At 41.7% G+C, this 12,736-nt stretch overlaps 1 protein-coding gene across 1 annotated transcript in view; it reads right to left on the bottom strand.

The window, feature by feature from the left end:
• ppfibp2a (PPFIA binding protein 2a) overlaps positions 1-4,188 on the bottom strand; it is a 35,210-nt gene extending 31,022 nt beyond the window's left edge. The window contains exons 1-2 of the mRNA XM_042061636.1: positions 4,033-4,188; positions 3,767-3,901 (exon numbers count right to left, since the gene is read on the bottom strand). The gene's annotated coding sequence lies outside the window, so the exon portion shown is untranslated. The remainder of the gene's footprint in view (positions 1-3,766; positions 3,902-4,032) is intronic.
• Between the last annotated feature and the right edge of the window lie 8,548 nt (positions 4,189-12,736).

Genomic DNA, 12,736 nt, shown 5'->3' with positions numbered 1-12,736 from the left:
AGAACCCCACTTTTCTCTAATAGATGGGTCTGCAAAATCCCACAGGAGTTCTAACTCCACAGCAGCATTTCAAATTACCATCTTCACTATGACCTTAGTGGCCATTTATGGCAGTAAATCACAACAACTTACTCAATCACCAATTAAAAAAAAAAAAAGAAATATTTTTTGTATAGCCTGCCCCCCACAACTGTCGCTCATACATTCATTTTAAAACTCATTTAAAACTATGGCTTTTAGAAAACCAAAGCTGCACTCACTTTTAAACTGCCTCACACATTTCACTATGTGACAACCACTTGTTCTCTTGTACTTTGTCTTGACTGTTGTTGCTAGTGTTTTGTCTTGCCTCTCAAACTATGAGGGTGTTGTATGCTTGTTACTTGTTTTGTTTCTTTTATGCATCTGCCTAGGGACAATAGATGAAAATTAGCTATGGTGTTAACTCTGCTGATGGCATATCCAATAGGAATGTTTTATCTATTTTACCAGTAACTGACATTGTAGCATAGTTCATGCGTCTTCTCACCAACACTACCCCCCCTATTTCACTGTGTCACTGTCACAGGGCCATAATCACTCTTGTGACCAAACTCCTGAATCAACTCGTCCCCATGGAATTGTCCTGACAACACTACAGCGATGGTGTCAAGTACAGGATCACACAGAATAACTAGTGACACCTGATATCACTCTAGTGGCTAGCCCACCTCAATCAGTTCGGAACATGAGATAGAAAGTGACAGAGAGACAGACTGAGAGAGAGAGAGAGGGAGAGAGAGAGAGAGAGATAGAGAGATAGAAAGAAAGGACTGGAAAGGGGTGGACTAGTAAAAATAACATTTCACATAAATTCTTCAAACCTACGCTTGTGTACAAACCATTCAGATAAACTACAACATAATGTGCTCGGCCTACAGTGAGGAGCAGCTATTGTCACACCACATAAACAAACGGCCTCCCCTTTAGAAATCCACTCCCTCTGGCGAGAGGAAAGAAAGGGGGGCTGTAATTAGCCAACGTTGCAGTAAACAAAACATTTCTGTGTTCCGAAGGGAAAGCCGGGTGATTTTATAAGAAGGCTTGGGTAGCACAGAGCACAATTAAAAAATACCCAAATGATATGGTGCAAATAATTTCTTCAAACAATGCTTTACTTTCAACTGAATGCCTTTGTGTTGGGGGAACTGATTTGGTATATACACAAGACAAAGCTAATTAAGCCTCCAAAGCATTTGACAAAAACTGTGTTGCTAAATCAGTGCAGTCTGCTGCTGCTAGTTGTTTTGGATGTCTTTGTTTTTTTTGGCTTTACACCTATAAACCAGCCATTAGTACAACATTTATTGCCAATAAATATGACCATAACTTTACACTGGTTTCTCTAGCCACAGGTTTCATAGAATCATGGGACATTCCAATGGTCTACCTGGAAATAAAAGGATGTCAAATGAAGATGCACTGTACTCCAAACTTACATTCTATATTTTAATAACCTGTATTGACTACAGTCTTAACAGTCTAAAAATAAGTCTAAAATACATTCAAGGATACCAACAAGGAGCACCCAAGAGCAACAGGGGCAAGGAAAAACTCCCTTACTAAGGAAGAAACCTTGGGCAGATCCACGGCTCAAGGGGCTAACCCAACTGCCAGGGGTCTTGGTGTGTGTGTTGGGGGGATGACAAGGGAGATGGGATAGTGTGCTGTGTATGTGGGGAGAGGGCAGTGAATTTACCACCATAAACTCTTGTGTCATATTGGTTATGTAATAAACACAAGATAAAAGCATAATGAAAAACAGTTGAACTATACTGTTCTGCTCTGCATTCATCTTGTTAGATTCTAACTGGCTTTTGCTTATTTCTGGTTTACATTAAAGTATGCGCGAAGCAGAAGCAGAAATTGCAAAACGATACAGTACTAATGATCAAGAGAGCCCTTTTCTTTCTCATCTAAGCATCCAGAACCCAATGTCTGCCTAGCCTCTAATCCATCCTGGCATCTGTGACAGAGGCATCAGAGCTGAGGGGGCCAAGGATGGAGAGGAGGAGGAGGAGGGGAGGGCTGGTACACAAGGCTCAAACAACCAGCTGCACATTAGAAGACAGGCTCTACTTCAGGGGTACAACTTACATTCCAGAGCATCACTGTAGCATGTACAGTAACGTCAACTGTCACCCAGGAAGCCCATGTGTTCATTTGAAAATTCACTATCACTCAAAGCATCAGTAGATGGTAAGTGTTAAAAGCCCTGTCATCACACTCATCAGCAAAGGATTGGATAGGCTTTGATCCTCTAGCAAGAAATGACCTAGCTATCCGATCTGATACGTCAGGTTAGTAATGTCACAAGGGGACATTGATCAAAATGCTAGACTGTCAGAAACTGTTTCCTTCCAGTACCCAGGGGCCAACTCGCCTCTCATTCCCCCCTCCCTCCCGAGCTGGGTATATCGTTCTGATAATTAAGAGTACTAGCAGGAGGCAGAGCTGTGCAATTATTGTGAGTAGCACACTAGTGGGACCATGTTGCCAAAGGGAGCATGCTTGCCATTTTCAAACACATGGCAGGAGAGTAAGCTAGTGAGCAGTGATAGCTTTCCCCTGTGCTGCTGAACTCGGATTTCAACCTCATACATCATTGTTGGAGGAGCACACACGAGAGACGAGAGCAGTGATGCTCATCAGAAAATATGATGCTCATCAAAGAAACACGCAATCTTCAAACAACACATACTGAGCTTCCATGCACAAATTAAAAGCTCTTTGATAAGATAGCACTGCTTTTAACCTCCACTGTGAAAACAAAAGAATCTTCCTAGGGGGCACTTCTCAAAGGGTTACTTTTTGAGGAGATTGATGAGGTGATAACTCTGGGCTTCTTAATTGTAATTTGCTGCCATTATTGAAATCCTCAGAGCGGGCTGGGATGATTCATGTTGGCTAGGGCATCAAACTCCAGCATGCACTATGGATTTGCATATCACTGACAGGCAAGGGGGTAGAGTAGGAAGGCATTCTACTGGAAATGGTCCTGTGGTGTTCTTAATGACAGTTTTAGCATCAGCATTGTTTGCCGCATCGTTCTCATCCACTGACAGTCAAACCCAATCCCTGCAGTCCTCCTGCCTCTCTCATGCTCTTTGCACTCTCTAATTTCCTTTTGCACATCCTATTCTTCACCCCCTGCCCAACAGCAATTCCCCACTCTCCTTCTCTTCCTTAAATGACTTTAATATTACAGGGTATGATTCTTATCTCTGAATGCTCATTCTGTGTTTCCCTAAGCAGTGTGTAGAAGGTGAACTGTTCTGTTTACAAGACATTTCAGGCCAATCACAACTGGAAATGTCAACAATAACCAGCACACATTGGCATTTATAATTTCAGTGAGGCATAGAGTTGTGGCAGGAAAGACCAAATATGGTACTCATACCTGCAGAACAGTTCAACTATAGTCAAAACTTACAAACTCCAACCTATGTAAAAAAACGTACGGACTGCATATTAAAAAAAAAATGGAAAAGTACAAAGAAGTGTTTAGATGTAAGGCTTCTTTTGTCGTCGTGTTTGATTCCTTGTGCAGGAAAACCAATGGAAATAGAAACTAGACAAATGTTATTTGCAACGAGGCACGTGGCATTCTGACAGAAACAGGCAACGTCTTTGAATGAATATGCCACAAGCTAATCCGAAGAAACTCCGGACTGGTAAATGGGTTAGGTTACTGCAAATTATAATATAATGACAAAAGAATACTTACTTATTTGACTTGGTTCGCTTTAAAATCGATAGCCTTGCTCGCTCTCTCCCCAGATCCTAATGTCTGCTGGTCTAGCTTTGACTTTTCATTGCCGTTGCTTTTCAGTGCGCCTTTTTTGAACGCTGTTGCGGTCACCTGTCACATAGTAGAAAGCAGGGTACACATTTCTGTCAAATTGACTTTGATCCTTTCGAGGCAGAAACTTGTCAAAAATACGGTTTTGTTCTGTGACTAATTTGTACTGAGGTGGAGAAGTTAACCCCTACGTGACGATTTTTCTGAGGCTCTGGCTCAACCTCTCAAAATCATTTTGCAACACTGGTGTCAGCAACAATTCATCTACGTCTCTGGGATATCAGATAGTGCAAAATGAATGTTCATCGACACGTTGGGAACCTTCACATAACATAGCCCATCTCTCATCTCAAAGTTTACGCCTGAAAAGTTTGAAGAGGTAACAGGTGCTCTGTCGCCGCTCTGCGGTTGGCTGCGATGTGTGCAAGTGACGGCATGCTTTGAGTAGTCTAAACTCTAGTCTAGCCTCAAATGGATTAGTTCATGATACTCTCTGAACATTCATATGCAAACGTCGGAAAGGTCTGTTTGGTTTGTTTGTTGGTAGCCTATGTCTGTTTGTGTATTTGTTTGTTTGTTTGTTTATTTGTTTATGTTCATACAGTAGGCAAGCATAGCCCCATGCCTTTTCGTAAAAAAGGAAAACGCAACTATTTAATTATGTAAAGAAAAATTAAATAGCTATCAAAATAAGCCTTCAACTCCATGATGTGCCATGTAGCCTCATGATTGATCAGTTCTGTTCAAAGTTCAGAGATTGATAACTGATTCAATGGAGGATGAATTATTCATGCTCACTTCCTCCTCCTCTTTTTTTGAAGATTTGTTTATCTGGAATAACTTTTAGCAATTATTTATTTCTGTCCACTGATGTATTGCTCTGCCTGTATGCTGTAGGCTATTACCTATAAACCATACCATAATCGAAATAATGGCTGTGCTGATTTTTTTTATTTTGTCATATCTTGGCTACTTACAGGTAATTGATTTTTTGTTGATTTTGTCATAGATAGATAGATAGATAGATATATAGATAGATAGATACTTTATTGATCCTCAAGGGGAAATTCAAGGGTCTCGGTAGCATACAGACATAACAAGTATAAACATATAACTAAACTCCACTGTACAATAAGACAGTAGAAGATAAGACAGATAAGAAAACTAACAAAACTAAAAACTAAATACACTATATAAGTTAAATTAAGAAAGACCAATGTGCTTGAGGGTGATCAAGCATAAGACGCTTGTAGTGACAGGGCCAGGACTGGTGATGTGCTAAAGGGAGTGAGTGTCATGGTGAAGGTGCAAACAGTAGTCCAGCCATAGTCCTTAGTTATGTGTGCCTGGCAAGGTGCTCAAGAGAGTGAGTGTCATGGTGAAGGTGCAAAAAGTAGTCCAACAGTGCAAGAGTAAGGTCTAGAGACCAGCATAAATAATATAGACAAATAGGGGAGTAAAGTGTAATGTAGACAAGGTAAAATAAAAAGAACTATTTCAGTGCAAGAACAGGTTGAGGTAATAGGGTTATAGCCATTCATTTATTCAGTATTGTATCAGAATCAGAATCATATCTTGGCTACTTACAGGTAATTGATTAGATGTTTCAAGCAGTAGGCTGTATAGTAATAAAATAATAAAGTTATCTGCCAAGTTTTGTAAATGTATGTTTTCAAATATCTGTTTGCAGAAACCATACCCCTCCCTTCACTTTTTTGGAGGATTGTTGTGACCCCATTGTCCACTATGGGGCGCTAGAGCTTCATGCACAGTCATGACGTTTTTAAAGAGCAGAATGATAATTTCCATAATGCATGAAATGTTTGCAGTAATTGGAATACATTTATCATTGCATATGTTTATTCCACCATAATCTATGTCGGCCAACTCCTCCATGCATTTATCTATTGTGTGTGTGTGTGTGTGTGTGTGTGTGTGTGTGTGAGATAGAGAGAGAGAGAGAGAGAGAGAGAGAGAGAGATGCAGGGTGGGTGTGGAAGGTTGCACTGATCTGTTCTGCATGTGTGAGGGTGTGTGTGTGTGGAGGCGGGGGGGATTTGTGTGTGTGTGTGTGTGTGTGTGTGAGAGAGAGAGAGAGAGAGAGAGCATGCAGGGTGGGTGCGGGGGAGGTTGCACTGATCTGTTCTGTGTGTGTGAGGGTGTGTGTGTGCAAGCATGCGGAGTGGGAGTGAGGGGTTGCGCTGTTTGTGTGGGTGTTGATGTGTGTGTGTGTGTGTGTGTGTGTGTGTGTATGTGTGTGTGTGTGTGCGCGCGCGCTCGTGTATGTGTATGGTGTATGTGAGGCTGTGTGCAGCACCTCTAGTTTCTATTGCTATTCTCCATTGTGATAGTGCCTGTGGGTACCGTCAGTGTCAGAGAGCTGTAGTATCAGAGAGAAACCTCACAGAGTCATCCATTAGATCAAGAGCACGGATATGTGTGTGTGTGTGTGTGTGTGTGTGTGTGTGTGTGTGTGTGTGCGCGTGTGTGTGTGTGTGTGTGTGTGTGTGTGTGTGTGCCTGCCTTTTGTGTGTGTGTGTGTGTGTGTGTGTGTGTGTTTGTATGTATGGCTGCATGCATAGATGAACATGAGAGTATATACACAAAGCCTATGATCATCACCAGAAAAAAAATCTGTTGGAACAGTCAAAATGGTTAGTTCTAAAAAAGAGATAGAGAGGAAAACTGCCCAATAAAAGATTAGGTGGAGCAGCGTGACAATGATGTATTCCCTGGCTGCAGCCCTCGTCTGGAACATTATGGTGAGCGTTTTCAGTGAGGTCTCCATTAGCCTCTGTCAGGCTCTCGCTGGGCTCACTCCCATGGCTTATTCCATTCATATTCTGCAGTCTATTTGAAAGATCTGTTCCAAATGCACTGTTCCAGCTGTCCAAGGCAGCGTTACAGAATACAAGGTATAAGTATAGTATGTATATATACTCTTTTGATCCCGTGAGGGAAATTTGGTCTCTGCATTTATCCCAATCCGTGAATTAGTGAAACACACTCAGCACACAGTGAACACACAGTGAAGTGAAGCACACACTAATCCCGGCGCAGTGAGCTGCCTGCAACAACAGCGGCGCTCGGAGAGCAGTGAGGGGTTAGGTGCCTTGCTCAAGGGCACTTCAGCCGTGTCTACTGGTCGGTAAAAGCGCTAACTCTGTGTCCTCTATGTTAGTGTGCTGTTGATGTCTTTGCTCTGTACCCATGTCCCATGTTGTATTTTCTTTGTCTTTTAAATAATTGCTGCCATCTTGACCAGGACTCCCTGGCAGAAGAGACATTGTGTCTCAATGGGACGGCTGCCCTACTGTAGGTCAGATCATTACAAGTAAAAAACAACAGTCTGCATACCAAATTGACTAATCCTTTCTGATACAAATAATCTAATTAAGTAAGTCTAAGTAAGTAAGTAAGTAAATAAGTATTTTATTTATATCTTAATATATATTAATATCATGCCATATTTTGATATGTACAATAGATACTGTTGACATGTAGCAGGTGGGTTTAATAGAGATCAAACATGTTTTTCACTGTATTACTGTCTATTGTAATTCCATTGCAAAACCGCTGGATGGAATTTCATTTAATGCTTACAATCTCTTTGTCAAACAGAAAAATGCATTGGGAAATAGTCAGTGATGTGGCAATAAATATAATTATGCTAGTGCAGTCTACCAGATGAGCCCTCTCTTCTTTCACTTTTATTTACTTGCTTAGTCACAATGCTCAGCGCTTGATCTTGTGAAATTGACTTTTTTTACAGCAAAGTTCTTGTTTCTGACTTTGGGAGATTGATTGGTTAGATACTGAGAACCTTGTAAACCTTGACTGCTGGGGTCTACACACAGATTATCCTAAAGTGCTGTTTTGCACCCTGTTTTCGATTGGCCTGGTACCAGGGGTGTTTTTCTTTCCTTGGCTCTAAACGATCATACAGGGAATTGGATGAGAAGTAATTCTTTTAGAACAACAAAGGCTTAAAAAGGCTCTACTGTTTGAAACAAGATTGTTATGAGCAAATTGTATTCACTTTATTGCAGTAACATCATGACTCACTTGCAGAAATGTAGTCAGAGTGTGTGTGTGTGTGTGTGTGTGTGTGTGTGTGTGTGTGTGTGTGTGTGTGTGTGTGTGTGTGTGTGTGTGTGTGTGTGTGTGTGTGTGTGTGTGGTCAGAGTGCTTGAAATTATGATGCATAAAAAGGTACATCTAGTGAACCCACCTGAATCAGAGAGTTAAAATTGGCGCAATATCATAACAGAGCATAACAACAGCAAGAACAGTCAGACCTCATGATACATGTGTACTCAATCAGTGCTTTGTCATTCACAGTTCCGTTTCAATTGTTTGCTTGAGTTGTTGACAGTCTGAACTGATGATCACTAGCAGAGTGCAAACAGTGACGCCAAAGAGTCAGAGGACAGCAGCAGACAAGTATCTCTTCCCTGTTGAGCGAAGTACCTGCCATTCAGAAGTGAAGAGCCTCTTGAAATTAGAAAGGAGTGTCTCGATAAAAGGGAAATCTGTCTATTTTATTCATTCCCTGTGCCTATCATATCTTTAGTCGTTTCATTATGAAACGTGTAGTGAATTACAGACAGGGTCAGACCACTGCAATGATAAATCAGCCTGCATTTCATCACAGCAGTAGAATACAGTAGGTATGCTGCAGCTCAAGTGCACCCTGGTGCACAGTTCAAAAATGTCAGCTTGGCCTTTGGAATTATGCAACAGGGGTGGCAAAACCAAGCAGCGTTGTTGCACGTCAAGAGAGTTTTGGGTCATGAATAAATGTTGCATGAGATGTTGCATGCAACAAACATGATCCAGCAGCACAGTTGAGATAGTTGCTGGTGAGAAGCGGAGTGGTAGACAACTTCTGAAGTGCAGAATGGTGCACAAAGAAATCAGTAAATCTACACAAAGAAATCAGTAAATCTACTCAAGCAGAGAGGAGGGATGAGCATGCATGCACTCACTGGCAATACACAAGCGCTGGGTGGACAGACAAACGATGGAATCTCATCTCATTAACAGCCATGGCCTTGATGGTGATCATGTGTGTCACTGTTACAGAATATCAGCACCCAAAAACAGTGGGCTCAGGCAGGAAAACAGCTCATATGGTGTCTGTTGGTCCGTCTGTCTCTTTCTCTCTCTCTCTCTCTCGCTCTCTCTCTCTCTCTCTCTCCTGTTTTATGCTCAATCCTTTAAAGGGATGGCGTTACATCTCCATTCACACTGTCATGTTCACCTGGGTACAGGGAAATCCCATAAGTCCCTCGATCTCTTGCTTTTGATCCTTTTTATTGGGTCAGATTAATATTTTGCAGCAATCCTGCAAAACCTACAGCAGAGAGAGAGCTCAGTGGCATATTTATATCTTTCAGTACCCACCCTACACACACGCACACACACACACACACACACACACACACACACACACACACACGCACAAACACACACACACACACGCACACACACACACACACACACACACCCTGCCCGGGACTCTCTCTCTCTCTCTCTCTCTCTCTCTCTCTCTGTCTCTTTCTCTGTTCTTTGGCAGAGCTCGGACCTGGCAGCATCGGTGCCAGGCTCACATGGGCTTTTGATAATGTGCATCCTGTGCAATGGCCAGGCCGCCAACTGCCGCAGTACCTGGACCAGCCCCACTCCAAACACGTACAAAGAGGCTCTGCTGAGCATGGGCACTGGCGTAAACAGAGCTCAACACACACACACTTTGGTGTCTGTTTACCTCTTCAGCTCGTCAATTGCTTGGACTATACCAGACATATTTAATTGAAATAAAATAACAACATGTTTTTATCCGTATCTTGACATATTCTTAAAGGAAGGAGTACTTTTGTTGGGGATTACATGCATCTTTGTGAGCACCGAAGGAGAAGTCGTTGAGGGTACTTCCAGTAATAATAAATCTTAATTAGTGGGCATTTAGCGGATATTCCTATTCCTTTAGCTGTTGAGTCTCTGTGCTATGTCTGGCTTAGAGGCTTAAGCAGATGAACGATCATATTAGCATGGCCAGGAACATCTGCTGGTGTGCTGGCTTTAAAGCGTTATGATAAACAGCCCTGGGACTATCTACCTTAAGTGAGCCTGATGATGGGAATCCATGACTATCTTGGAAAGACATGCAAAACAATCAATAACAAAAAAATAGCTAAAATTTGCTTCACTTTATTGCTGCGTTGTAGACACCACATGAAATTGCTGAGGCTAGATAACACATTGATCATAATGTTTTTGCACTACTTTCAGCTACAATAGATTTGTGAAATATTTTTTCATCTGTATAGTTACTGCAGAGGGAGAAAAATAGATGTTATCTTTCAACGGTACCATAGCAGTAATGACAGTAATGATCTATCAACAAAAGAAAGCTTACTGTTCATGTTTGACTATGACTTATGGACACTTAAATATATGTGTTCAGTGAGTCGTTCTCATGTAAGATTCATGAGGAATCTATCACCCTGGCCTTACAGCTCTGTGGGGAGGATGGGTCAGGCTAATATTTAAGGCGAGAGAGGAAATTCACTTGATCCTTCCTGTCGTGGACCTCCCAATCCAGAGAACGCTGGTCTAATACATCACCTCACCTTTCTACTGCAGTGATACTCTGGGAGTGGACCTCCCAGTCCAGAGAACGCTGGTCAGAACTAAGATGAGAGATCATGGGCTTCTATGTAGCAATGGCCCCAAGACCTTATAGCAAGAACTTATAGCAAGCAAAGCATGTTTTGTTTTAAAATATGTTAGCTATTTGTACTGTATGTACTATTCTTTCAATGATTCCTTTCCATGTGATGTGCTGAAGATTTGCTATATCTGGGATTGACTATTTCATTGAAGCAGCATAGGGGTAATCCAAAAAATGCTTTTGAAATATATTTTGTATGTATATAATGATGATGGGTATTTATCTCTTTTACACAAAATGAAAGAAGACAGCATCTGGTTCTCAGCCTACTGCCTATTCAGATGACTTGCCCCCATCTGACATTACCGTAGTGCCTAGAAGCTTTCGAATTGGTTGAGCTTCCGTGAATAGGAGAGAAAGTTCCACTTAGATGGTGATTTGGTCGTGAGTCATGCCATCAGCCCAGACAGGTAAGAGGCCATCAATACTGGAAGCTATTACCGTGTTCAGTTCAGCAAGTGTAGCAGAGACGTTTTTTAGTGAGCATTTCAAACATCTTAAAGTCCATTAGGAATTGGTTTTAGTGTGCTTTAATGGTAATGGGAGAAAGTTGAAGCAAGGGGAAAAAATTGACCTGGCCAGCAAGGAACAGTCCAGTATACCTAACCATACTGTCCCTTAGGTTTTGTAATGTTGCTGTGTGCTTTGAGGTCCTTGTAGTATGTTATCCTAGTTACCATGGCACATGGGAAGATGACATATAACGTAATATAGCACTGAATATAATACTATGATTACGTTTGCTTTGATTTTATTACAGCTTTTTGAGAGACCCTGCTTGAGTATCCCGGACACCATAAAAAGCATTATTTTCAAGACAAAGAATTTACCATGAATTATTAGCAATGCTCTTGCCCTAAATAATGTAAAGTCATCAGTATTTCACATAGGCCTATATTATTTGCAGAAGGCACAATTTACTCATACACTATTTTAATCCTAAACAAAAAGTAGTGTTGCCATGGATTAAGAAAACACTCACAGCCCAGTACACCTGCCTCACTATAGGTATATGTTGGGTAACGTACAGTGTGCTGTCAGGTATGGTGCTGAGACAGCAAACACAGGGAAACTGCAATATGGTCTGTCAGTGTGCTGTCACCTAATCTATAACCATCCCTTTCTGTGCATCTTCATGCTACCATGATTGTGTTGTATTGTTCAAAAATGTAGTGACAACCTCAGACACAGAGCCTGTATCATCACTGAGAGGACTGTCGCCTTGGGTTTGGACCTGCTGCCATGGCATGTCACTCATTTCACTCATCTCTTAATGAGGCCCTAACGAGCCTCTAACGATGGCCGGCTCTCTGGAGTGTCGCCGCCTCACAGCTGTTAAGTGACAGGCCCAGGCGAGTGTAGGAGGACCAGGTCGTGATTGTTCGACGGTGGAGAGCGACCGCCAACGTCGCGTGGAAGAGAGAGACAGATAGACTGTTGGCACTCGGCCTCTTAACGAGCTCTGAATAATTCACTGCCTTCGTGACATTGTGGCATAGTGTGCAGTGGGGATGGTGCAGGAAGTGACAAACGCTTCAAATCTAAACCGCCACCTTTGCTCCGTTACACGTTTCACAAAAACATGTCTTTCCTGAATGTGTGTACTCAAATGTAATTAGGCAATTTCCCCAGCCATTACACTGCACTGCATACACTGTATACCCATATTGCCCATAGTGTGTTATTTAGACATGTGCAGTCTGTAGGCCTAATGTCTCTGAACTGAACTCAAATGTATTTCAACATAACAAATCAAGTGGCATTAAGCTGTGTGCTTGTCAAGCAGTATGCCTTTGTGATATGAAGGGTAATGTGTCAGTGGGAGTGTAGCTACAGTACGTAGGGGTAAGTGTGTATCTGACATAGTACCTTTGATATTCTGAAGTCCATCATAAGTCTTTACAAAAATGCCTTTCATGAATGCTTAAAATGTGCAGTGTTTTTTATGTTAAAAAAAGATTGTGCACTCAGAAGTACAAAGAGAATGAAAACATTCTCTGCTGTCACAAAGGGGATGATAGACATTCTTTAGATGGACTTTTTTTCAGTGAGCTATGCCATTCATCTGTCGATTAAGCTTTCTGAGTGAGATTGCCTGCGAAATAGTACACATTTCATCATTATGTGCTGCTGAGTGCTTGAGTATCTGAGGAAAGAAT

Source organism: Alosa sapidissima, chromosome 14, assembly GCF_018492685.1.
Source record: "Alosa sapidissima isolate fAloSap1 chromosome 14, fAloSap1.pri, whole genome shotgun sequence".
Classification (NCBI taxonomy): Eukaryota; Metazoa; Chordata; class Actinopteri; order Clupeiformes; family Clupeidae; genus Alosa; species Alosa sapidissima.
The sequence above is the reverse complement of the archived record's forward strand: the minus strand, read 5'-3'. Positions and strand labels throughout refer to the sequence as shown.